This window comes from Macrobrachium rosenbergii, chromosome 8 (genome assembly GCF_040412425.1).
Source record: "Macrobrachium rosenbergii isolate ZJJX-2024 chromosome 8, ASM4041242v1, whole genome shotgun sequence".
Taxonomy (NCBI): Eukaryota; Metazoa; Arthropoda; class Malacostraca; order Decapoda; family Palaemonidae; genus Macrobrachium; species Macrobrachium rosenbergii.
Window position 1 is genome coordinate 27615377 of NC_089748.1, and position 27410 is coordinate 27642786.

The 27410-nt window shown below is 42.3% G+C and overlaps 1 long non-coding RNA gene across 2 annotated transcripts in view; it reads right to left on the reverse strand.

Moving 5' to 3' along the window:
• Window positions 1-25476, reverse strand: part of LOC136840636 (uncharacterized) — a 38035-nt gene extending 12559 nt beyond the window's left edge. The window contains exons 1-4 of one of the 2 annotated variants that reach the window (XR_010853683.1): window positions 25218-25476; window positions 16773-16895; window positions 8751-8826; window positions 7445-7584 (exon numbers count right to left, since the gene is read on the reverse strand). This is a non-coding gene — a long non-coding RNA (uncharacterized lncRNA). The remainder of the gene's footprint in view (window positions 1-7444; window positions 7585-8750; window positions 8827-16772; window positions 16896-25217) is intronic. The other variant, XR_010853684.1, reaches the window with a different exon arrangement.
• Window positions 25477-27410: the final 1934 nt, after the last annotated feature.

Here is a 27410-nt window from a genome sequence, read left to right on the forward strand (position 1 = left end):
TTTGCTGTTTCCTTACCTGTTAAGAGAGCTGCTGCAGGTAGGTACTGCCTCTGGTCGGTTCTCCTCTCAACTTGCAGTGGACATGGCAGTGTAGCCAAGGGTCGCCCCTACATTAGTGGGAACTTTGCAGTGGAGGAAGTTCACCGTATGCTGACAAAGTTTTAAAAGATGCCCTTGCCCTGGGCGAAGACCAGAATGCAAAATAACAACACTATCACCTACACCACAGAATTAAAACCATAACCCAACCATTACATATAAACGAACCTCGTGGGTACTCCAGATACAATGTACCCCCAGGCTTCCCATTGACTCAAATCCTTAAGTCAAGGCGAGTCAATAGCAAAGGAACAGAGAGTTTCCCTATGCTTCCTCTCCCAGCACTATGCCAGCCACCGATAAAGGTCCTAAAGTGTTACAATTTTCAAACACGATCTCTATGTCCTTGAGGTAGTGTGAGGTGAATATGGACTTGCATCTCCAGAACGTCGACTGTAAGATTGTAGAAAGAGACAAGTTGAATATGGACTTGCATCTCCAGAACGTTGACTGTAAGTTTGTAAAAAGAGAAAAGTTATGTCTAAAAGCAAGGGAAGTTGCGACTGCCCTACTTTCGTGAGCCTTAACCTTAAAGTAACAGAAGGCTTCTTCCTGGATCTGAGAGTGGCTTCTAATATTAACTCTCTCAGCAAAAAGGATATGGCATCTTTGGAGAGCAGGTAAACTGGGTTTCTTAGAGCACCAGAGGTTGCTCGAAGGTCCTCTAATCTTTTCTGTCCTATGAAGGTAGTACCTCAGACACCTCATTGGACAGAGAGTCTTTCTTCTTCCTTAGGTCCTGAGGTATCCATAAGGCTCTTGATGACGAAGGATCTAAACAAGGGTTTAGAAGGGTCCTCGTTCCTTGCGAGGAAACCAAGAGAAAGACAGCAGACTGCATCCCTTGTGCAAAACCTATTCTCTTGTCTGTTGCCTGTAACTCGCTAATACGTTTGGCAGTAGCGAGAGCCACTAAAAAAGTCTTTTTTGTGAGAGTCCTGAGGGAAGCAGAACGGAGAGGTTCAAATTGAGGACCTGAAAGCCATTTCAGTACGTCTAAGTTCCAAGAGACGGAAGAACTTTCTTTCTTGGACGTATCGAAGGATTTGATCAAGTCATTGATATCTTGATCAGAAGACAGATCCATTCCTTTGTGCTTAAAGACTGAGCTGAGCATCGACCTATACCCTTTGATGGTAGAGGTCGATAGCTTCCTAGCGGACTTTAGGAATATCAAAAAGTCGGCTTTTTGACTTATAGATGTCTCAGAAGAAGAGAAGTTATAGCGGCTGCACCACCTTCTGAAGACTGCCCATTTTGATTGATAGAGCTTTGTACAAGCAGCCTGTCTCAAAAAACCTTTTGTTCTGACGAGGCGCTTGACAGTCTCAAGCCTGTCAGGGCGTGAGTCGTGGGAGCTGGCTGCTCGGAAGAAATCTGGCGCTTAGAACACTTATAGTGCTCAAGACTGTCTCTCAATGAATGAAGACGATGAGCAGGAGAATAAGGCTGGACTTGAAAACTACAGGAAGGTTGTGGGCTAGCCTCCCTGTACCTCTTGACAGCCAGGGAAGAGGTGTCGCCAAGATCCACATCTCTTGAGCAGGTGCGAAGAAACAGAGTAGCGATATGGGAGCTTCTTGCGCTGACTGAAAGTTTCCAAATCTGAAGAAAGCTGATGCACTAGAACGCCTTTCCAATGGCGTTTAGTCGAAGCCTGGGAGCGAATGACAGGCTCGACAGAGGGCGGGCGACTGCCCATGGGCAAACCCCACTAGCCTCCCTTGGACCTCCAGTATGTCTTCTCCCTGGTGAGGGGGAGCAGGACAGTGACCTTCGTCTAGGAGCACTGGTGGGACGGACAGCCACCCCTCAACATTCACAGAACTCTCACTTCTCACTGCACTGTTATTACTCACATTTTTCTCCATTAGAGATCTAATAGCTGATCCCATTTCCATAATTGCATTAGATAATACACTAAACTTCTGATAGAACCTTGATTCGAGGCTGGCAATGGCACTATGAGTGGAATCATAGGAACCTGGAACAGGAGTAGATGGTAAAGTAGGAGGACTTAGGATAGTAGGAGGAGGAGGAATTGGAAAAAGTAAGTATACCTTAGTTTTACCAGACCACTGAGCTGATTAACAGCTCTCCTAGGGCTGGCCCGAGGAATGGTAGTTCTATCATCCCCTACATACAAAGGAATGGAATCTGTACTGGCCCTATTCTCAGCCCTAATGGCTGCTTTCCTCTTCCTATCTCTTTCTAATTTTCCTAGACGAGATTTCATGGTTTTCCATTTCTTATTCTCCCAATCCTGACACTAAGCAAGTATTATCCTTACTGCATTCTTGCCCCCAACATTTAGTGCATTTTGTATGATTCTGAAGTCAGACCTTAATTTAGGCCATCCAGGTTAAAAGTGTCAGGTTGTAACAGCAAGGTGACAGAGACTCCTTTGTTATTATTTAGTAGTTTCACCCTACCACGGAGGTAACTTATTTAGGTCTCGAAGTGCTGTCCTGAAGTATATGTCCTTACAATAAAGTTTATATTTTATTCATCGAACTGACTTCATACCTTGGAGAGGTAAGAGCAACTTGCAGCACACTGACTCCTACTAACTAGTCTGTGACTAGCTAACTGTGACAGCATTAAGTGAAAGATGGAGCCTCAACTGTCTAACCAAAGTTTGAAACATCCAAGCTACATACACTTTTAGAGATAGCACAAAGACCTACATTGTGACAAACTAACTCATTTGCTCTTGATCATTCCCTGCCTGCTTTCTTGGTCTCAACTTGAAAAAGTAGTGGATCTTCCCTCAATGCCAAATATTTGTTCTCTTAAGGAATTGTGAACTCAACTCCACTAAGTGCAGATGCATGGATATGCTACCTTCTGTCTACACAGACAGTGGGAGAATAAGAATGGTTGAGAGGATGCTATCTATTTTCTGTTTAATATAATGCATTGCACTTTACTAAGTAAAATAAGTAAATAATAAATCACGCAAAGAAAGGACCTCCTACAAGGAACAACTACCGAGATATATGAATGCTGGAACACAAGAGAGATTCAACAATCCCCACAACAGCCTTGAAGTTTTGTACAACATGCCAGAAATATGTTATGAAAATGATCTCGTTTTCAGGTGCTGACAAAGCACTGCAAGAAAATATATATAAAAAATGAATTCCTTAAATGCATAAAATACACACATTTTTAACCATTAATGTCAAATTTTGGTGCCTTTATTTTGATCAGTAAAAAGAAAAAGCACAAGTAAAAAGCAGTAGGTTTGCACCCATATGAACATGTGGAAAATAAGAAAAGATGGGGGTAGAAAGAGAAAACTAAAAAAAAGTGTCAAAAATGCAACATATTCTAATAAAAGAAAATCAAATTTCATACAAAAAAACTTATTATGTGGGTTATTTTACAAAGGCCTTTATTGTGGAGCACAAGGTGCAGGGAGAATCCAAATAAGGCAAGGGAAGGATTGTCATTGCTAAATGAAACACCAGTGAGGTGGCCACAAGTGGAGGCATCTGCAATGCATGAGTCTTTCCAGAGACAGCAGATGACCAGGCATAATTTGTACATGCCAATTCTTTTTACATTCTTAAGCAGGGACAGAACTTCTGCTGATGACACTTCCTACTCAGGGTACTGCAGTGTTGACCCAAAAGGATTCCTTTATTTTGTATTTTCGGTGTTATGTTTACAAAAAATTTTATATTTTACACCTACACAATGTATATATGTAAAGACTTCTGTGCTACAACTTACATCTCTTGATTATGTATAAATCAATTTTCTTCCAAATATTTGGATTTATGGATCAGCATTTATAGACACTGCTCTAGTTCTCACTTTCTCCTCACTACCTAAGTAACCTAAGTAAGAAGTGTCTCTGCTCAAATATTTTAGTAAGATGACACCTGCAACCTTGATCATGTCAATAACCTTAACTGTAAAATTCACTTAAGAATTTGGTGATGTACACAAATAACTTTACATCCAAAGATTTAATACAATTTTATATTTTGACAGCCTAAAACTAAAATATCTGTGGTCATGGACAAATACAACAGATACAAATATCAAGAGTGAAAATTAGAATGACACTACTGTATTAACATTGGAGTACTCAGTCTCTCTGCAGGAATAATACATCAAAAGCACCTATATAGTGTAATGTGTGAAGGGGCTCTGGTATATCACGCAATGTACACAAGACTCCCAGCAAAGTGTGTCAAATTGTGTATGGATACTTTTAAGCATGTATTATGTATAGGAAGGCTCCAGAAATGTATAGAAAGTGAAATGACGTTTCGGAGAAGCAAGACACAGCATGTACAGGGGTGCATCAGCAATGGAAGATAAAGGTGCCGAAGCACCTTTATCTTCCATTGCTGATGCACCCCTGTACATGCTGTGGTCTCCATTATATTCTTGGTGCCAAAAGTGTAATTATCAGAACTGCTTTTGCCAATTAGATGGTGAGTAAAACTACTACTATAGTGCATCAAGCATACACTTTGCACCTTCCAAGCTGCATAGTAAATTAGCAAGTGTTTGTATGTTAAAGCTTGTACAAGAGATAAGACATGTCCCTGAATTAGTAGGCTGTCTAAAAGTTCAAAAATAGGGAAGTTTGGTGAGAATGTAAAGGTAAGTGTGAGATACAGAAACAACTTCTAACCTAGTCAGACTGATTCGTAAAAATCCACAACCCTTGTTACAATTGCTAAAAAACAGCAATTATCACTACTTCAGATTATTGTAGACTTTAGCCAAAGAATACACTACAACTCCTTGTTACCTAATTCAAAAATTCCCACAGATTGTAATGGCTATAATAGTATAGCTAAAGGGCAACTAGATGTCAAAATTTTCAGAATTATTTTTGTGCCATTAGAGTTTTCATTAACATTTTTCTTACTTTATTGTGGCATGAGCTAATAAAAATAGACCATAGTTATCTTCCGTAGCTAAATAAAGTTAAGGAACTTGATAAGACGTGAGCACAAAGCTGAAATACAGAGGCCTTCATGTACAATGAAATCTATGTACGTTTGGTAATACGTTTTGCCCTCATTCAAATTTTCTAAATTCACTTCTAACAGAACTACAGCTTACAGAAATTCGATAAAAATTGCATGACGTTAACTTGAAATAAGTATGACTTCTACCTTAAACTACTAAATAAAATCTCCATGTCATGACACAGCAGAATCAAGTTGCAAAATTTACAAAACCTAAAAATTTGAGCTAATGAAAAGGAATTTCTCGAACCAATTACTTTTATAAAGCCAAATCAATTAAATGAATTTGTTCCCAAGTCAAAACAGACTCTTCCATTAAAATCGTATCCGAGATAACTACAGCGATCAAAATGATTCTTATAACGTGACTTACACTGTACATGGCTAATTATATGCTTCCATACTGAGTCATTCATAGAGTAAGCATACCTTTAACAAAAATCCTTGCCTATAATACTTGGCCTTTACTTTGAGTCAATTCTCTTTATCACTTCCCACATTGCTGTTCAACTGCTTTAGCCCTCATTACAATTCACATCTTTCAAGATGTGAAAATCAATCCCTTGCCCACAACCTTACTAAGAGCAGTTAAGTAAATAGCTCTATCCTAACAGCCAGGAAGTCCAGTACAATATGAATTTCCCTTTCATAGCAAAAGTCTGGAAAATATTTTGTGCTCTAAAGAAAAGCATCAGCTAGTTTCAAAGTGGCTTGAAACCTTTAAGAAACATTACAGTATGCCTATCAATGTAGCAACAAGATAAATAACAAGACTAACTTCCTTTAAAGAGACATTTCGAACTTAAAGTTTACTTATTGATCCATTTAACTAAAAGACCACTATTAACAAACTTAAATTATCACTGAAGTCATACATTTGAGTACAGTATACTGAATAATCCCCTCACCAAAAAATGCCATCACCAGTAGTACCAAAGACCCAGTAAAGAGACATTTGGCATTTCAGTATACTTATAGATTCATTTACCTAGGTACAATTGCCAATAGCAAAAAACTCCCCCTTGAAAGTAACAATTTGAATTTCAATTTAATTAATAAATCATAATCTTGAACTATGCAGAGATGCCATGACAATAATGTTCCTCACAAGATAATCAGCAGCACTTATGATATTGACTTTTAATCAACTTACGTTCAGTGTTTACCATACAGTAATACACTATCGTCATGATGATCTGCCTACGAATTTAAGTTTAATTACGAAAAGTTCTCCATCAGTTTTCAAATTTGAGATGCAAAAATAATACTCTAAATTCTGAAATATTCCCCAACCTGGAATGTAAATATGTACATATTTCGAGCTGTGATATCTTCATGGTATTGAACAAAACCTATACGTAACTTAAGTTTTAAGTAAAGGTACCAATTGCTTACTTAATATAACAACAGTGCAATACCTACAAGCTATTAGGAATTCAATTCTAAAGTATCTGATGTAATTCAGTAACTCAAACAAATTATAGACTGGGGCTAGGTGGAGTGTATGGGAACCTTATCTCCTAGTTCTACTATGATGGAAAGTAATTTAACAATCTTTAAGATTTATTGAGCAAAACTATAAGATATCTATTTACCTCTTTGTGAATTCTGATGACTTACAGATTTTATTCCAAACACTATTTCAACTATACTGACTACTCTCAAGAAATTCCATAAAATGAATACAGTAACAGATTTTTTCTAACAAAACTTTTAATCATATGTGAACCTCTAGAACATGAATAACATTTTTTCTAACAAACAACTTTTAATCATATGTGAAATCATATGTGAACCTCTAGAAACACTGAAAAATAATTATTTACCTGACAAGTGATCTCAACTAAATTGCAGACAATTTAGCATTAAATGCACCAGACTACCTGACATAAAAGTCAAAATATAGCCATGACTATCTACTAGGCAATGTCAGACCAAGAAATTTAAGTAAAACACTGTAAACCTGATATACTTTATGTATCGTGACTACAGTAATACAGAGCTCCTGAATAGCCTATACTAACCTGACAAGAAATGAATGTGACAATGAGCATCTTGAATCATTTTAGCTACCTGATGGCCAATATCAAACCAGAAGCAGGTTTAGACAGTAACTTGTACAATGTATCCTAGATCACAGTGAACTGCCTCATATGATCAAGACTTTGTATCAGTAGGGACTGTTATGACCATGATAGACTAAAACTTGCATTAATACAATAAGATTAATGCTATCCTTGTTTCAATAGCCACAAAAGGTATGATTATACCTCGTTTCAATAGCCACAAAAGGTATGATTATAATCTCTAAATACAAAAGTATTACTCTATCCAACATTTATGCTCACCTGGCACACCAATCGAAAAGATAATAATCTGATGAATAAAAATGTTGTCCTCTTTTGAAGTTAATGCTCTTCCGAGGTGAGACTGATGCCTATTCAACTTGCCCCACTTTTACTCATAAGCTGTAAATGTTGACTTTTTCCTGTAGAAATTGATTAGTTGTCAGTGCAATAACATCAAACAGATCTATCGACTTAAAAAGTAAAAGATAATAAGATATAAATAGGCCCCAGACATCTTATATCTAGGCCACTTTTACTAAGAGGGGCATAGCTGGGATAGGGTCTTTTCAAGAACATATGAACAGTATGTTCTTAAAAGATTTAATATTAAGGTAATTAAAAAGTGGACTTCAATGCATATTTTGCAAAAAAAAAAAAAAAAAAGGACAATCTTCTTAATGGACATTTCAATTAGCAACTTGCATATATTTGTATACTGATTAATTATTATTATTATTATTATTATTATTATTGTTGTTGTTGTTGTTGTTGATGATGTCGTCGTTGGATACAATACCCATTTATACAGTATGGTATTTAACAAAGGAAAAGTGCCCAAAGAAAAAAAGACCACAACTTACCATGAGCTGACAACCCACATGATTAAAAAGCTGAACCCACATGCCAAATGCCTCAAAGTTGAAATCTGTATCTTGATTAAACGGTAAATATATTTTTATTATTATTACCACTGCTACTTGAGACTTGCTATAACATTTACAGTGCTAAGATAAATTCAACCATTTTATGTAATCTGGTGAATTTTTTCTAGTACCAAAAATGTTCCCCCTCTCCCTTTCTGATTTCTATTAAATACTTCAAGTACTCTCCCTAGTTCACTCAATCGTTTTCAGAAGACAGCCACTGACTACTTTCTTGCTTTCTCACAATATTTGTCAAATACTAAAAAATTTCATATACTACAATAGAGCTGGCCATAAATAATGGATAAATGTCACTGAAAACTATACTAGTCTTATAAAACTTGAATACTTCATAATTCCAAGATTTCTTACACAATAGTTATGAATAAATGAGTCTACTTCCCTTGCTCATTTCACTATATCTTAGGAATATTTTAAGGATTATAAGAATATTTTAAGAGCACTGATAGCCCACAAACTTCAAATCCACTTTACTCATCCTGTCTTAGACTCTAGTCCAGAAATTTGTACTGCATTTTTTTAAAGTTCTGTAAAACCAAAACCTTCAATAATTTCAGGCTCATACGAACAACTATTTTTATCTCACCCAAAAAATACATGTCCCCAGAAACCTGATTTTATGTTGAAAATAATACACATACCTTTAAAAGACTTACATAACTTTGGATTATTTACATCAAAATGCTTCAGTACTTCAACTTGCAATCTGTAAATTACCTGAAAGACAGGAAACAGATTAATTAAATAATGGAATATTGAGGTTGTCTTGCTTTCAACATCAAAATTAGGACATAATTAGCAATAATCAGGCTTTAAGTATCCTTATACATAGGACTTTATTACTAAGAGAGTCAGGGATGGGTCTTTGCCTTTGGAGAAATATGGAGTGCTTGACTGAGGATAAAGCATAACTCTCGGAAGTTCCATTCATTCCTAGTAACAATAACATCATACCCAAGGGTTCAGCTAATCGTGGATGTCTTTCCAAATAAACTAAAAAGTATCTCCTAAAGAAATTAAGCTTCAATTCCTCTAGTAAAATTCTATGAAGTAAGCCTTCCTCACAAGGACTAGTAAATAAGAGAGGTCATCTTTAATGTGGTATCCCTTCCTCTGTATTGACTAATTTTTCAAAAGATTCATCATTTCTCTGCATTTTCTATCACAATCTCACGAGGTCATTCCCTTTGTATGGATTAAGGAGTGGAAACAACCTAATTCACTATCAGAGCACCAGTCTAATCTCTCAAAACATTGCAGCATATTCCTTGTCAAAAAGGACATGAAATTGGAATTGTTAGAAGGCAGTGAAGTTAAGCAAAGTGTGTCTCCATTAACAGAATATTTCCTGGACACTCAAGATAATTTTGAACCACATTCAAGAACCAAGATACTGTATACCCTTCTTGGCCAAAAGCTATAGCTTCAGCAATAATAGGCTATCAAATTGATGAACATGATAAAAGTTTCTTCAGCTTTATGCCTTGACCATAAAGGACTAAAAATACTTTTACCTTTCTTTCAGTGAATACTACCCAGTAGTTTAGCAGAGCATCATTTGGTAATAACCACTTAACCTCCAAAGTTTAATTACTTAGACCCACTAAATAGATGCATTTGTATTGAATAACACATTCTAAAGCCTACTTTCAGTGCTGATTTGCACTGTCATGAGTTAAGGGGAAGTGTTGCTATAACACAGACAAGGTCTTTCATGGCATCATGAATATTTTGCTCTAAAAACTCTAGGCCATGCTATTCCAGACATTTTAGAAGGTTTTGTATGCAATACAGTAGTAGAGAGCTACAATCACACTCAAACAAACATATTAGGAATAGAACATGCCAAGTTAATTATCCTAACTAAAACCAGTCAGACTTAAGCAGGAAGCCTGAAACCTACACAAAGCTAGCAGGATATATGCAATGAAACCCTCTCTGATATATACTCCAAAATGTTCACGGAACCACTTCATACAGTACTCAGTATACAATTCTACCTTTTGTTGAAAGTATAACTGATAATTTTAAACCATGGCTCAACCACCACGCCACTACAGGTTAAGATGAGCACCAACCAGAGGCAGTATTCACCTGCAGTGGCTCTCTTACCAGGTAAGGAAACAACAAACATTGTATCAATGCTGGCAAACATTACATTTTTGTAATAAAATACAGTTTTATATATACTTACCAAATAATTACATAGCTATTAGTTTCTATTATATGGCAGCTAGAATTTTGAAATTCGCGGTAGTGCTACTTTTGTTTTGGCTAGGCGAGTGACCCTGCCCACTTTCGGGGTAAGAGAGGAACCAGCTTAGCAAATGATCTCAATGCGCCTATGCCTTCCAACCATGCGAGGGGAGGAGGGAAAGCTTTGATCATGTAATTACTTGGTAAGTATATATAAAACTTTATTTTATTATAAAAATGTCATTTTTATATAAGCTACTTACCAAGTAATTACATAGCTGAATCCCACATTATAGGAGGTGGGATGCATGGATTATCTATCCTAATACATTAAAATTAGTAATGTAAAAGAAATAGAAGAATTGCTAGCATTAGGATTAGGTAAAATGCTTGCTAGTTCCTCACCTGTTGAGAGAGCTGCTACAGGAAAGTACTGCCTCTGGATGGCACTCATCTAAACGCATAGAAGCGTGGCGGTGTAGCCAGGAGTCGCCTGCTACATTAGCAAGATTCCTTTGTTGCAAAGTAGTGTCTGATTGCACACAAAGAATAACAAAGATGCCCCTGCCCTGGGCACAGTACCAAAAATCAAAACCAGAGAATGAAAAAAACAAACGTTAAAGCATACCATTACCCAACCATTTATGGATAAAAAAAAAACCTGGCGAGCACTCCAAATACAGTACCAAGTACCCCGAGGCTCCCCTGCAACTCGACAACATGAATCAAGGCGAAAAAATAGGAAGGATGAGGGAAGACTTCCTACACTCCTTCTCCCAACGCCATACCAGCAATTGAAATAGGACCCAAGGTACTGCAATTTTCATAGACAGTTTCAATGTCACACAAATAATGACCTGCAAACACCGATTCACCTTTCCAAAACATTGTTTGTATAATAGAGGAAATAGACAAATCACGCATAAAAGCCAGGGACGTGGCAACTGCCCTCACTTCATGTGCTTTAACTTTCACTAAGGGCAACGTATCCTCGTCAATTTGCCAGTGCGCCTCTGGAATTAGATCCTTAATAAAAAACGGCAAGGCATTTTTCGAGAGTGGGCGAGAAGGATCCTTTTCTGAGCATCAAGGTTGCTCAATGGCCCAAGGATCTTTTCTGTTCTCATTAAATAGAATTTCAGTGCCCTTATGGGGCAAAGGGTTCTCTCTATGTCCTCTGGGCCTAGAATATCTATTAAACTTTTAATAATGAATGAGCGAGGCCAGGGGTTGGCAGGGGACTCATTCTTAGCTAAGAATCCTAAGGTAAATGAGCAAATTGCATTACCTTGGGAGAATCCAATCTTTTTATAAAAAGCTTGAAGCTCGCTTACTCTCTTGGCAGTCGCTAACACTACTAGGAATAGAGTCTTCCTACTAAGGTCCCTTAGGGAGACAGATTGCATAAGTTCAAAACATGGTTGCAACAGCCACTTCAGTACCACATTCTAAATTCCAGGCTACTAGCTTATCTTCTTTCTGTCTGGTCGTGTCGAACGACTTGATGAGATCAGAAAGATCATAATTAGTATTGAGATCTAAACCCCTATGCCTAAACACAGAGCTCAACACTGCTCTGTAGCCTTTAATGGTTGAGGTAGAAAGGCTCCTGGTAGACTTCAAATATAGTAGGAAATCACCTATTTCTGCTACAGATGTCTTAGAAGATGAGATGTTGTTTCTTCTGCACCAGTCACGGAAGACTGTCCATTTGGCTTGCTAAACTTTGCTCTAGGAATGTTGTCTACATTGAGCAATAGCGTCTGCAACTGCCTTTGAAAATCCTTTTGCTCAAACCAATCTGTATACAGTCTGAATGCGGCTAGAGCCAGAGTGGACAGTCCTTTATGGAACCTTCTGAAATGTGGTTGTCTGAGTAGACTGGGTTTTTGAGGCAATAGCCTTGGAAAATCCATGAGAAGTTCCAGCAAGTCCGGGAACCATTCCCGGGCTGGCCAGAATGGGGCTACTAACGTCATCTTTACATTCTGACGATTCCGGAACTTGTTTAATACTTCTCTCACAATCTTGAATGGGGGGAAGGCATCAAGGTCCAAGTTCGACCAATCTAAAAGCATCACGTCCATCGCCCAAGCTTGTGGATCTGGAGCTGGCAAACAATACAGGGGAGACGATGGTTCTTTGCGGTCGCAAATAGATCTAGAACTGGCCTTCCCCACAGTTTCCACAGCTCTATGCAAAAGAGAGGGTCGAGAGTCCACTCCATGGGGAGAACTTGTTTTTGACGGCTGACTTCATCTGCTAATACGTTGAATTTTCCTTGAATAAATCTGGTTAGGCTCTGAGTTTGATTTTGATCCGCCCAAATGGGTAGGGCTCTTCCTGAATTGCCGTCAATTCTTTCACGCTGATGTGCCATCTGTTCCGAAGTCCACAGGCCTGAAGCTTCTTTGTCTCCCAGGAGGGCTCCCCAATCTAGGTCTGATGCGTCTGAATAAAACACTAGGTCGGGGTTCTGAGGGAGGAGTGACTTCCCTTGAGAAAGCTTGTCTCTTGAATTCCACCAAGCAAGATCCTCTTTTATTTCCCTCGTTATTGGAAAAAGGAAGAATCTGGGGGTTTCTTTCTGTTCCAGTTGATTTTCAGAAATAACTGTAAGTTTCTCATGTGGAGCCTTCCCAGGAACACAAACTGCCTCCATGGACGAGAGAGTCCCCAACAGGTTCATCCAACTGTCCGCAGAGCAGGACTGAAGGGCGAGAAATTTGTTTATCTTCTGAAGGCAGGAGTTTATCCTTTGGGGGTGGGGGGAGGGAAAAACCCGAAAGCTCCGAGAGTTTATCCTTATCCCCAAATAAACTATCTCCTGAGGAGTCAGTTGAGATTTTTATTAATTTATAAAGAGGCCAAAATCCTGGGCGAGAAGGGTCTTGTGAAGGTCCTCTGCACATTTTTCCTTTGACTGGGAGCGAATAAGCCAATCGTTGAGATATTGACCACCATCAGATGTAACCATTTCGCCAATGGGGCTAGAACACGCGTGAATACCTGTGGGGTCGTCGCCAGACCGAAGCAAAGGGCTCTGAACTGGTACACTTTGTGCTGGAACACAAACCTTAAAAACTTCGAGTCCCAATGAATTGGGACATGGAAGTAGGTATCTTTCATGTCTATCGAGATCATCCAGTCTTCCAGACGAATGGATGCAAGGACAGACTAGGACATCTCCATCTTGAATTTTGTCAAGTTCAGGGCACTTACATCCAGAACTGGCCTCCAGCCCCCACGAGGCTTTGGGAACTACAACCAGCCGATTGTAGAACCCCAGAGCAGAGGTGTCCTCAACTAGTTCGACTGCCTTTTTTTCAGGAGAGCTGTCGCTTCTTGGGAGAGGGCTGAAAACTTCTCGAAGTTTGACGAGTAGGTTGTCAATAATAAATACAGGCTTGTTGCTTAAGGGAGGTTTCTTCAGAATTGGGATTGAATAGCCTTCTCTTAATACTTGAACAATCCAACTCCCGGCTCCTCTCGCTTCCCAATGCTCCCAAAAGTGGAAGAGTCTTGCCCCCACAGGTGTGCAGACGACTAGATCCTCACTTACGTGTAGGTGGTTTGTTGGAGCCCTTCTTGATTGCTCTGGGGGTGAAATGGGCATTTCCGCAAGGTCGGGGGAAGCCTCTGTCTGCCTCTACCCTGAAAGGGCTGGGGTTGAACAGGAGAAACTGTCCTAGAGGAGAAGGCCGGAGACTCTCTAGGTCGTCTCGCTGGTTGTGGGAGGAGGTCCTGCATAGACTTCTTCTGCAAATCAGAAGCAATCTGCAGCACAGTTGCTTGAGGGAAAAGGTGCTTCTTATCAAGAGGAGAGAAGAGGAACGTGGACTTCTGGGAAGGAGTAATTCCCTTCATTGTGTAGGAACACCAAAGCTCCCTTTTCCCATCGCAAATAGCAAGGATAGTTCAAACAACCGTCTCTAATACCCTTATCTAGGCAAGAAATGACTCCCAAAAATCCGAAGAAAAGCCTTCCGAGATATGAGGGCAATCCTTCAATTTACAAGCAAGAGCTCCTACTGCCCAGTCGAGAAAGCTGAGAACTTCCAAGAATTTGAATAAGTGCTTGACAAGATGGTCCAATTCTGAGGACGAGAACAAAATCTTGGCTGAATCGAACACCGACTATCTGGAGGAGTCAATTAACCTAGAGAAATCTCCTTGGGAGGAGGCAGAAACTCCCATGGATGGAGCCTCTCCGGTCACATATTCAACAATCTAGATGGAGGACAACTAAGAGAGGCTCTTCCCTGCTCCCTCTTGCTCGTGAGCCAGTTTTCCACCTTATGGAGAGCTTTCTTAGCTGAAGAGGACAGCACCATTTTAGGAAGTCTTGAGGAAGTCGTCTGATTATCCATCAGACACGTCAAAGCCAATTTACGCTGGATCGACTGAACAGGATCCAAAACAGAGGGAATCTGTTGCACTGCAGATGACGAAGGCAAAGATGTAACTGGGAGCGAGACTGCAACTGCTGGAGGAGGAAAAGGTAGAACAGAGGTAGACACAGGTGTTGCCGAAGAAACACACGAAATTGGGCACTTGGAAGCAGAATTAGACTTGGTCACCAACAAAGCGTCTTGCTGCAAGAGGGGAACAGGCGCCAATGGGGGCTCGGGAGCCGATGGGCACTCGGGACTGATGAGCACTCAGGAGCCGACGAGCACTCGGGAGCTGATGACGGGAGCACGTGTGCCAGCGGCCGCTCCGAAGCCAAAGTGCGCTCAGGAGACGATGGTCACACAAAAGATGAAGGGCGCTCGGAGAGCGCCACACCAGGAGGACCAAGTTCAACTGGAGAAGGAAGTTCTGGTGCCACTGGGTAATGCAATGGCACCAAAGACGACTTCTCCGTCAACAAAGATTCAGGTAAAGCAGATTGTACAGGTGATACAAGAACAGGAGTTGGGCGCATGGGCGCTGGAGAGTGTTCCAACATCACTATCTGTCGAGGCAAGTCCTCCGAGCCAAAGATGGGCGCTTAGAAGATGAAGTTCTCGATGCAGAAGAGCGCTTCCGAGAAGTAGCGGGCTTAGAAGGCTGAAATTGTCCCACTAACTCTGGATGATCCTGGGAGAAACGTTCCGGACTGTCCTAGAAGCTACAGGAAGGAAGACATTCTGAAGTTTCTTTAACCTTCTTATTAGGAACAGCAGTAGGTTGAGGAGCACCCGGGGCGAGTCTCTTCAGGTGATGAGATTCACCCTGAAAACGCCATTGGCGCCTAGGACTGGAGTCACTGCTGGAAATACTAGATGAAAGATGATCCACTTCCATAGAGGCACCTTTCCCACAGCACTCTGTCGTAACCTGGGAATCGGCAATAGGTACGACTGTGGGCAGACCTCACCAACCTCCTTTTGGCTGCCAGTTTGGCTCCTCCCATGTTTAGGGGAGTTTGTCAGGGACCATGGCCTAGGAGAATCGGCGGGACAGACAGCCACCTCCTCCACTATCACCTTTTACATTCACTTTGTCCATTAGGACTTTAACAGAAGCACCAATTTTCTCCATCGTATCGAGTAAACCAAACTTAAGATTAATTCTTGACTCAAGGCTGGTAATGAGGTCAGGATCGAGAGTAAGGGAATCAGGGTGCGGATCAGGTGGAACAAAGGATAAAGACTCAGAATTATCAGACAAAGATTTTGCAGACACCTGACTAGCTAAAGTCTTCTTGCTACTAGCTCTAGCCGCTGCTTTCCTCTTTTTATCCGTCTAATTTCGTCAAATGACTACTCAAAGTCTTCCACATTTTAGGATCCCAAGAAACACATTCATTACAGGTCAAATCAGGGGAACATATGTGACTCCTGCAAGAAGTACAAAGGGTATGAGGGTCATAGCAGGCTTTAGTCCGTCTCGTATTGAAGCCTTTACTGCAATACCTAACACTTGGAGAGCCCGAATCGGACATGCGAACAAGTCAAGTCAAAGAAATTCTAAATAATCATCAAAATCGGTAATACTGGTCTTCAGTGGAAACCTGACACTATCTAATTGTGCTGAAAAGGCTACCATAAAGAGAATACTGTACTTCACCAATGGTTCCAAGATCAAAGGAGAAGAGAAATTCCAAAAAACCGCTGCTGCCAACCACTGTAACCACAGCCATCAGCCAGCTTAAACATATTGAGATCATTTGCTGAGCTGGTTCCCCTCTTACATCTAAAGTGGGCGGGGTCACCCTCCTAGCCAAAACAAAAGTAGCGCTCCCACAAGTTTCAAAATTCTAGCTGTCAGTTAACAGAAACTAATTGCTATGTGATTACTTGTTATGTAGCTTATATAAAATTTCTATTTCAAAGTCATTACCATTCCTTAATGTTTTGAAGTAGAATATGTCCCTGCATCCCACCTCTTTTCAATGTGGATTCAGCTATGTAATTACTTGGTAAGTTACTTACATGAAAATGATATTTTCATAATAAAATTAAGTTTTCATATATACTTACCAAGTACAGTAATTACAGAATCAGAGCCTGCCCTCCTCCCATTTCATAGAGAAGTGCACAAACAAATTGAGGTTGTCTACCAAGTTGTTCCCAGTGTTCCCAATAGTGGGTGGGGCTAGTCACCTGCACAAAAAACAAAACAATTGAAGTGCTACCACGAATTTTTAAAAAAGGCTTCCACGCAAGTTAAAAACTATTGCTATGTAATTATTTGGCAAGTTACTTATATGAAATCACTAATTGTCCTTTACTAAAACGAACTGATCTAGTCTAGTGTTCAAGAAAATATCTTTTGCACAACAATTCTAACTCCTTCATAAGTGCTAAATGGCCTAAGTTTCCCTAGTGCTTGACTTGAAAGCCCAAAGCTCATAAATTAAGTAAAATCAATTACAAAAGGACCTGAAATTAAGAGTCTCCCGGAAGACGACTGAGTTATGTCTTAACCTCCAAACCTTGTCATAAAGTCACTCTGTGCCAATGCAGTATAAACTATCCATTACACATGTGAATGTTAGTTTATAGTTTCCGTCATTTTCTGAGGTAAACTAACATTCTTGCCCTATTCTAGTTAAAAATGCCATTATTTCTCCCTGATGAAATACATAGCCCATGGCTGAAGCTTGGGTATTTTAAATTCATACTAGTGATGCCAATACAACTACATCTCCAGTGAGCATTACTACACATGTGCATACTGATTCTACAGTCACAGTGGAAGACCTTAAAAGAACAGTGCTTCTAAGAAATAATACAAAAGAAAATAATAAACATGTTGAGTATTTTCCCACACAAGTGCTTCACGAGATATTTAGAAGGGTCAACAATTAGGAACTTATTGCCTTCAAAAAGCAAGCATTCTGACTGAAACCTGATGACTTCAATGATTTCAGCAACTATGAATAAGCTTACATAAGAAGATTGATTTTGTGTACTTTTTAGCCACAGTCAGGAATACTAAAGAGGGTTAAAGTTATGGTATACCCTAGGACATTATTAAGTGGAAGCAATGGCCAGGCCACATGTTCCAAATGCTAATAAACTAAACTACATGTTTTATATTCAGTATTTGCTTTAAACTGCTCACTGCTCATTTTAGGCATTTATTTAGAATTCTTTGTTTATATAATTCACAAAAATGTGCACTTAATATGTTTTTCATCAATTTTGGCAGAATGCATGCTTATAAATTCCTACCAAGTACTATAGAGCTTTATGGCACATTTAATTTTTTTTCTTTAATCTACAGTAGCATTTCACAGTTAAAATGACTTACTTATTTTTTAATGAGTGCTTTGAACATTTCTGACATTCTTTCATGAGTAAATGAGAAGTTTAAACATATATTAAGCCCACCCTTCTACGCTATAGTTATGGGAGACTACAGTGCAAAGCTGGGTTTTGTGTGGAGGGTAAAACAAAATGAGTGATTTGCAATGATGTACTGAATCTAACCTAACATAATTCTGGTCCTTACCTAGACAGAGTATAGGCAACAACCCCCCTCACCTAACTTCACAGACTGCACTGTAAATAAAAACAAATAAGATTGCAACATAACCTAAGTCACTTCAAAATAAAATATATACAGTTGCAACCTAACTTACCCTTGGGCACCACGTCCTTACCATGACAAGAGTTTTTTTTTCCCCTGGGGTCACCCACCTACCTAAACTGGGGCACTGAATATTAAAATACATAACAGAGTTACAACTTGACCTCACCTAACCTAAGATGCAAGGTCCTAACTAAGCCCCACACCAACACAGCCTGTTACCAGGTCCTTAATTACCCATTGCATGTGATTTTGTAAGGTGTCAAAGAAACGAGCAGGTAAAGGTTACTGCCACTTTATTACAGATCCAGGCAGCTTATATTGCGGCCGACTGACGCCGGGCCGTGAGAGACAATGGAATTGACTGTGACCTGAGGTCGAAACAATAAACAATAATATGCAGTGAACGAGTACAAATTACAATACAAAACATACAGAGCTACAATATGGATACAGTCTTGATGCCTGTGAATGAAGAAACATGTGATACACAATGTGTGACATTCGTATAAATACCATAAAGTAAAAATGATTAAAATGCGTGACCTGGCACGTTTTAGGCGTGACTAATTGAGCTTGAAGAAAACGGGAAGTCACCAAAGAAAACAAGCTCAGCGGAGACTTAATTAATGGCGCCGAAACACTATCCTGGCGCCGAATTGGTGACTTTACAAATACTCCCCCAAGACGAGGGGCGTCTGATTAATCCCTGTACCTGGTGGGACGCTGAAGGTGCGGCTCCTTGAAGATAACTGAGGGCCTCCCGCCTGTGAGGCTGCTGTTTGGCGGTCCCTTCCTGGGGCGGCGCCCGCGGGGTGAGGGCGTGCTGGAGTGCGTTTGGGCGGAAGGGGCGCTGCGTCGCTGCCGGGACTCTCCGACAGGAAGGCGGGCTTTAGCCGGTCTATGGAAACCCAGTCGTTCTTGCCTGGGAGTGCCAGCCGAACGCCTTGCTGTTCCGCTCCAGCACGCGGAAGGGTCCCCTGTAGGGCTTAGTTAGTGGTGGACGGACGGCGCCGACTCTGACGAAGACGTGGGTGGCGGATGACAGCTGTGGCGGCATGAAGGTGGTTGCTCTGTCGATGTATGAGCGCCTGCGCGAACTTGCCGCCACGCCGCGGAGCCTCTGCAGAGATGGGAGTGGCGATCATCCGTCACGAGCTCTCCCGGCACCACGAGGGGTTCTACAGGTTTGTTCAGCTGCGGATGGGGTGCCGTCGGCTCTGGGGCGGTCCTCAACCCGAGGAGGACCCACGGCAGCTGATGTTTCCAGTCCTCGGCGGTGCAGCGGGCCATGAGGGATGACACAGGACCTGTGGAACCGTTCAACCAGGCCGTTGGCCGCTGGGTTGTACGCTGTGGTGGTGTGGTGCGTAGTTCCCAGCAGTTGAGCCAGGGCAGACCACAACCGGAGAGGAAAGGTGGGCCCCTGTCGGTTGTGATGTGGTCCGGACGCCGGCGGCTAACCCAACTGGAGAGCAGGGCCTCGGCGCACGCGCTGGCGGTGGCTTCTTGCATGGGCGTGGCCGGGCCACCTCGTCGAACGGTCTACCACCGTGAGGGGAGGTATCTGATCCGCCTGATGGGGAAGGGCCCGACGACGTCGATGTGGATGTGGCAAGCGGGCGCCCCTGGCTGTGGGAACTCGCCTACCCCGACTGTGATGACCCACTTTACTGGTCTGGCACTGCAGGCACTGTTTTGCCCAGGCTGTGGCGTCCTTTTGCACCCGTGCCAGACGAACTTTTTGAAAGCAGTTTGGCCGTGGTCCTGCCGGAGGGGGGTGTGAGAGGCCGTGAATGATGTCGAATACCTGGCAGCGGCGTGAGGCTGGAACCAAAGGGCGGGCTGGCCTGTGCTGATGTCACAGAGCAGGCTGGGGCCTCCGGGGCGAGGGTCACGTCCCGCCACTTGAGGGATGTGATGGCGGTGCGGTATGCTGGGGTTTCTGGGTCAGCGGCCTGTTCTCTGGCAAGGTCCTGGTAATCTACACCAAGCTGCACTGCGTTCAACTCGACTCTGGAGAGGGCGTCACTACGGGATTTTTCTTGCGGGAGGTACCTGACGGAACAGGTAAATTCGGCTATGGCTGAGAGGTGGCGCTGCTGTCTGGAAGACCATGCGTCCCCCTGCTTCGTGAAGGCGTGAACCAGTGGCTGGTGGTCTGTGAAGATTGTGAAGGGCATCCCCTCCAGGAGGAACTTGAAGTGCCGAACTGCGCGGTACATCGCGCAGAGTTCCCTGTCGAAGGTGCTGTAGCGGGACTCTGTGGGACTGAACTTTTGCTGAAGAAGGCGATGGGCCTGGGGCGCCGTTGATGATTTGCTCCAGAACAGCACCGCAGGCAACGTTACTGGCGTCTGTCGTCAGCTGGAGGGGAGCCTTGGGATCCTGGTGTGCCAAGGCGGTTGCCTTGGTGAGGGCGGCCTTCGTCAGGGAAAAGGCCTGCTGCTGGCTGGGTCCCCAAGACAGGGACTTCGGTTGACCTTTAGGACTTCCGTCAGGGGGGTGGTGTGCGCGATCCCGGGATGAACCGCCTGTAGAAGTTTACCATCCCAAGGCGAACTCCTGGACGGCCTTGATGGATGTGGGTGTCGGGAACTTAGCTACGGCTGCCACTTTCGATGTAAGAGGGCGGACGCCTGTCGGAGACACCTCGTGACCCAGGAATTCTGCTTTCTGGACGCCGAAGGTACACTTGTCAAAACGGACGACGCAGGCCGTTTTCTTGGAGGCGCTGAGGACTGCTTTGATGTGCCTCTGGTGTTCGCTGTGAGACCTGGAAAATATGAGAATGTCGTCGACATAGCAGACGCAGAATTTTAGGTCCCCAGGATGCTGTCCATGAGCCGCTGGAAGGTGGCCCGGCGTTCCCCTCAGCCCGATAAGGTGGAGAAGGCGAACACATAGGACCCGGAGGGCGTGATGATGGCTGTCTTTGGTATGTCCTCTGGTGCAACAGGTACCTGGAAATAAGATTTAAGAAGGTCCAATTTAGTGAATATTTTGGCCCCGTGAAAGGAGGCCATGAGGGTCTTGCATATTGGGCAGAGGGGTAGTGGTCGGGCTCCGTTGCAATGTTGAGCCGCCTGAGTCGGTTTGAGGGTCTCAGGAGCCGTCCGGTTTCTGCACCATGGAGGGGGAGGCCCATGGACTGGAGGCTTTCCTGCAGATGCCCATCTGTTCCATCTCTCCGACGGTGCTTTTTTAGCCTCCTGAAGGCGCTGAGGGGGAAGCCTGCGAACCCGCAAATGTCGGGGCCCTTTAGTCACTATATGGTGGTATATGCCGTGCTTGGCTGGGGCCCCGGGACTTGGCGGCTCGGGCTTAAACACCTCAGGGAACTCCGACAGAAGGTGTGCATACTGGTGGGGGCGGGCGCTGATGGTGGGTCTGGGTCCCGCCGTTAACGGGAGACCGGCAGGAGTCTGTATCGAGGAGGCGCTTGCGCCCCACGTCGACTAGCAGGCCGAAGTGCGCCAGAAAATCGGCCCCAGGAGTGGGGTCCTACGTCCGCGACGATGAAGTCCCAGGAGTAACTCTGGCCAAGGATGGAGATCGACAGGAGCCTGGTGCCGTAGGAGAGATGGGGTTCGTTGGCGGCCGTCAAGAAAGCGGCCGGGTCTGGTGTCTGGTTGCGGTCCTCTCTGGATGCTGGGAAGACCGACTTAAAGGCTCCTGTGTCGACCAGCATCATCCTGCCGGAGACGGTGTCGCGGACGAAAAACCTACTGTTTTTGAGGCCCTGGGTTCTTCGCCTGCCATGGCGGCCTGTCCTGCTGGTAAAACGCCACCCCCGTTTTTTGAACGGTTGAACGAGCAGGGCGGCAGGCAGTTTCGGGCGTCCTTTCCGAACCACTTGTGGTAGCGACAGAAGCCCGGGACCACCGTCTGCTGTGGTTCGGTGGACGTCTGTTGGCGATGGCGTTGACGGGCTGCTCACGTCCTCTTCAGGCTGGACGGAGCTGACCGGCTGTGTGGCCGGTTTTAGCCGCTGTGAAGCCTTGACGGAGTCTGTGAGGTGTTGTGCCGCCTCTGAGGTCCTCGACAGGCATGGTGTAGGGGTGAGCGATCTGATTTGCGTATTTCGGGAGGAGTTGGCGAAGGAAGATTTCCCCAGATGAAGCTTATCTCCTGCCGCTTGTTTGTGCCACCCAAGACTGGTATTGACAGGAGATCTACGACCATGCCCCAAGCGTCTCTTGATTGAGGTCGTGGCGTGGATTATTGGCAAGGTCGATAGCAAGGGCGGCCCGCCGGCGATGGGCAAGGAGCAAGCTTCGAGGAGGAACTTTTTGTGGTGCTGTATGTGAGGGTGTGTGTTTGGTACTTTCGCGAGATGAGTTTGTTGTACCACGTCCTCCGGAAGGGCGTTGAGCACTGTGTCGGCCTGTAGGATTTCGTCCGTGAGGTCCGCGATTCTGAAGTGGCTCTCCACCCTGCGCAGCCACATCGATGGGTTCCGTTGCGTAAACGGCGGCAGCTTTACGGTGAGGGGGCCCACGATTGTGTTGCCCGGCCGTCGTGTGTTGGGCGCTGGTGTGGAGTTGCGGGAGGGCCTCGATATGGGGCGGGCGGCTGTGATGGGAGGTAGGTAAACCTCGGAGTCCGCGGGGTCCGCGTTTAACTGCATGAAGGAGGGGATATGCGTCCATGCTCGCTCCTTTGACCCCTTACTGGAGTGGGGTACTCGCGTCAGTACGCACTTTCGCGCGCGCCGTGTGGTTCCGCTAGTGACGCTGGTGGGGTACGCCGACGAGAGTCAGCACGCTCAAACGCTGGTTACAGCGCCGTGTTTAGGCCGCTAAGAGCGTTTTGGAGAAATCCTGGAGCCAAGACTGAGTCGCCGTGTGAGTCCGCTAATGGCTCCGGATACCGGGGTCACCACTGTAAGGTGTCAAAGAAACGAGCAGGTAAAGGTTACTGCCACTTTATTACAGATCCAGGCAAAGCTTATATTGCGGCCGACTGACGCCAAGCCGTGAGAGACAATGGAATTGACTGTGACCTGAGGTCGAAACAATAAACAATAATATGCAGTGAACGAGTACAAATTACAATACAAAACATACAGAGCTACAATATAGATACAGTCTTGATGCCTGTGAATGAAGAAACATGTGATACACAATGTGTGACATTCGTATAAATACCATAAAGTAAAAATGATTAAAATGCGTGACCTGGCACGTTTTAGGCGTGACTAATTGAGCTTGAAAGAAAACGGGAAGTCACCAAAGAAAACAAGCTCAGCGGAGACTTAATTAATGGCGCCGCCGAAACACTATCCTGGCGCCAATTGGTGACTTTACAATTTCAATTCAAAAACCTTCAATGAACCCCAATCTGAACTTGCCAGATTATCACCGACATGTTAAAATACATTCTTGTGATTTAATTTACTTTCATCCACCCAAAACCCCACTTTCTCACTGTGGTCCCCTGTAATTGCAGGATGTAGAAAGTATGAGTATCTTTAAATTAATAATGTTAATAAAAAGAATGTTGGAAACATTCAAAATGCAATAAAAAATCAAATCAGTTAAAAAAATCCAAGGAACAAGAGCTATATACATGCTTTTACCACAGAAGCCATAACAAAGAACTGAAACCAGTTTTTACAAGCAATGACTGAACTCCAAAAACCCACTTAATTGGTGAAACTTACAATGCAAGAACCAATCAGGTTTCTGCATGATCCATGTGCCTGTCATTTCCTGGTGAAAATAACAAAGGACATTCCAGAAGTGCTAGCTATCCTTACCCAAAATGCATTATATGATAAATAATATCCAATCAGGTCCTACAATCATGTGACCATGAAAAACTATGAACTGAATAAATTAAAGCTAGTAAAAAATTTGTTGGTAAATATCATTGTATCAGTAAATTTATGGTTTGTTTTGGTAAGTTTTTCATATTAAATACATTACGGAGATAGTACAGGTTTACTTTAATACCACAATCTCTCCCACGAGGAGTGTATTTATCACTAGACTCATGCGAATGAATGCAAGATCAAACAAGAAATGGTAAATATATTAACAGTATATTTACAATATATTTTAATATAATTTTTGAAATAAGTGTATAAAGGAGACTTACAAGCACAAAGTAACAACTCCAATATCGAGCTGTGGAATCAAAGTAAAACAGGCTACGCCTACAATTCTAATATGTAACTACCATGTAGTTTTCAAAACTAACCCTTTCACATTTTATTCAGTAGAAATTTTATTCTCGGGCTATGACACTCAAGAGGAATTTCAAGTCTTCATTTCCACAAAAACTATCACTAACCTTGCATCCCAATTCAAGTGCCCAGCATGAGCAGGGTAGCTGCCCTGGGAGTAGGGCAGGATATACTCCAGCCTACACATCTTGCCACAAGCCACACTCTAGGCCAACAAAGGCTAATCTAGCATTTTAATGCTAAATTTCTTAAAACATGTCTACTATCCTTATCTGACCACAGTATGGCACTTTAAAGAACAAGAAAGTTCGGTATAAACGCAACTTGGCATTTGGGGGTAGGATATGGTAGCCTTATAAGCAAATAGGTAAAATTTTATAAATTACCAATATAAAAAATACCATGTAACCTAGGGTATTTACCGGTTAAAATTTTGCCGTATTAGCTACGGAGGGGGGGGGGAGGGCGGTATTGTCTTACCTAATAAGTCGTAATTTGATGAGCTCTTTTCAAAAATGTAGGTTACAATTTCACATCATGTACTGGCAACTTACAAAATTATACCAACAAATGTGATAGCCTTCGGCTTTGGAATTCTCAGTTACGCCCTACTGTATTTTACATTTTTTTGCTGGTTACGTTTATATGCCACTTTAATCTACGTATGAATGACCCTCAAAGGTATATGTATGAGACTTACTTTACCTATAACGAATTGTCCATTACGCAACAAAACAAGCTTAGCAGAGGTTGTAACGGGACACTGGAGTCGTTAGCTTGAACTGAAGTCTGATACTGACTGACACAGTGACACTGACTAAGGTAAAAAAATTATAGTGTAACCAATTGGGACCGACCGAATATCCCAGCAGAAGTTCTGAAAGTCTATACTTCAGAAATGAGGTCACTGCACGAACTATATGGATTCTTTAACAATTAAGTTCAGCATTTAGATTTTTTTTAGGATAAATAATGCACAAAACATGGTGTATCCTTTAAGGAAGTGTTATGCTAATCGAGTAAAGACTGATCCTAATAAGTCTATTAAAGGGAACCAAAATCACCAAACAATGAACACAGTGTACAGTGAAAGTATACGAGTAATTTACGGCTAAAGTTATTAAATCTAAACTACATTAAAAACAAAATTGTACAAAAGTGGGGAAATTACATTAAAAGAAATATGATTTTTTCACAGTTTCTTGTAAGTGTCATATCTTTATTATAGGTCAATTTCCCTACAAAAAGATTCGTCTAATTAGTATTGACAGCTGGGAATTTTCACGAAAGTGTTATTTTCTTCATTAGAATCTGAATAAACAACAAAATATGTACGTTTTTATATTTAGACAATTATTATGTGATTTATATCCGTAAATGCTAGATGCATCGACAATAATATCGTGATTTGTCAAAAACTCAGTAATATCTGAGCATTTCTGCTACATAACGTTTTGGCAACTGAAACAAAGCAGACGAATTACCGTAAAGGCGGGATTCCACCGGGGCAACATTGGCGACATGTAGCATGCAACTTGACTGGCTTTCAACAAGTATGTTGCATGCGGCTTTCATCCTGGAGACATGTCGCCTGTGGCAAGGCAACATCGTTGTTGCTTGTAGCATGCTACATGCTATGTTGACTGTTGAATGCCACAAAACCTTTTCAACCAATTCAACAAAAACTAAGCCAGTTGTCATCACGATGTCCCAGCAGACGGTCGTTGCTGCTGCATATCTAGTAAAAAAAAACTAAACGAAAGCACCGATGGTGGAAGAGAGAACTATTTATGGGCGGTAGCATTGCTCAAAATGAGTTTTTTGAAAAGTTACTGTCTGATGACCAATACCTGTTCAAGAACTTCTCAAGAGTTTGAGGATTTTAATTACCTTCTCGATAAAGTTTGTCTCAGAATCAGAAGAATGATATATATGAATTATATATATATATATATATATATATATATATATATATATATATATATATATATATATATATATATATATATATATATATAACAATGAGGGTAAAGTCAAAAGTTCAGGAAAAATTCAGTATACTCTTTATTTAAGGAAATTCAAACATCATTTTTCTACATATCTACCATCTAACTCTATACACTTTTCAAGGCGCTGTTTCCACCTCTGCAGCCCTTCTTTGTAGAAATTTGGGGCCTTTCTATTAAACTATGTTGAAACTGCATGTTTAGCAGCATCCAAAGATTCAAACCGGACTCCTCTTAAGTGTTCCTTGAGTTTTGGGAACATGAAAAAATCTGAAAGAGCAAGATCAGGACTATAAGGAGGATGTGGAAGAGTTTCCCACCTAAATTTCCGTAGGACTTCTCTTGCAACCCTTGATGAATGTGCTGGAGCGTTATCATGATGGAACAAAATTCTGCGGTGCAACTTTCCTCGACGTTTTTAGCCAATGCAGTTTTCAGTTTTTGCAAAACACCTTTGTAGTAGTTCCCGGTGATTGTTTTTGTCCTTCAAGGAAATCAATCAAAATCACTCCTTTGGAGTCCCAAAACACTGTTGCCATAACCTTCTGGGCAGATCTCGCCACTTTGAACTTCACTGGTGCAGCTGAACCTCTTGGTAACCATTGCTTTGATTGAAAATTTTACTTTCTGGGTCATATTGATGGATCCAAGTTTCATCTCCAGTAACAATCCGGTCAAAAACTCTGATTCATTTGATTCAATCTTCGTTAAAACTGCAAGAGAAAGTTCAGCTCTTTGATGCAGTTGGAAGCAACGCTTTTGGGACCCAACGTGCTGAAAGTTTACTCAAACCAAGATTTTCATTTAAAATTGAAAATGCGGAACCATGGGAGATCCCAGTTTCATTAGCTATCATATCGATAGTAATCCGACGATCTTCATCCACT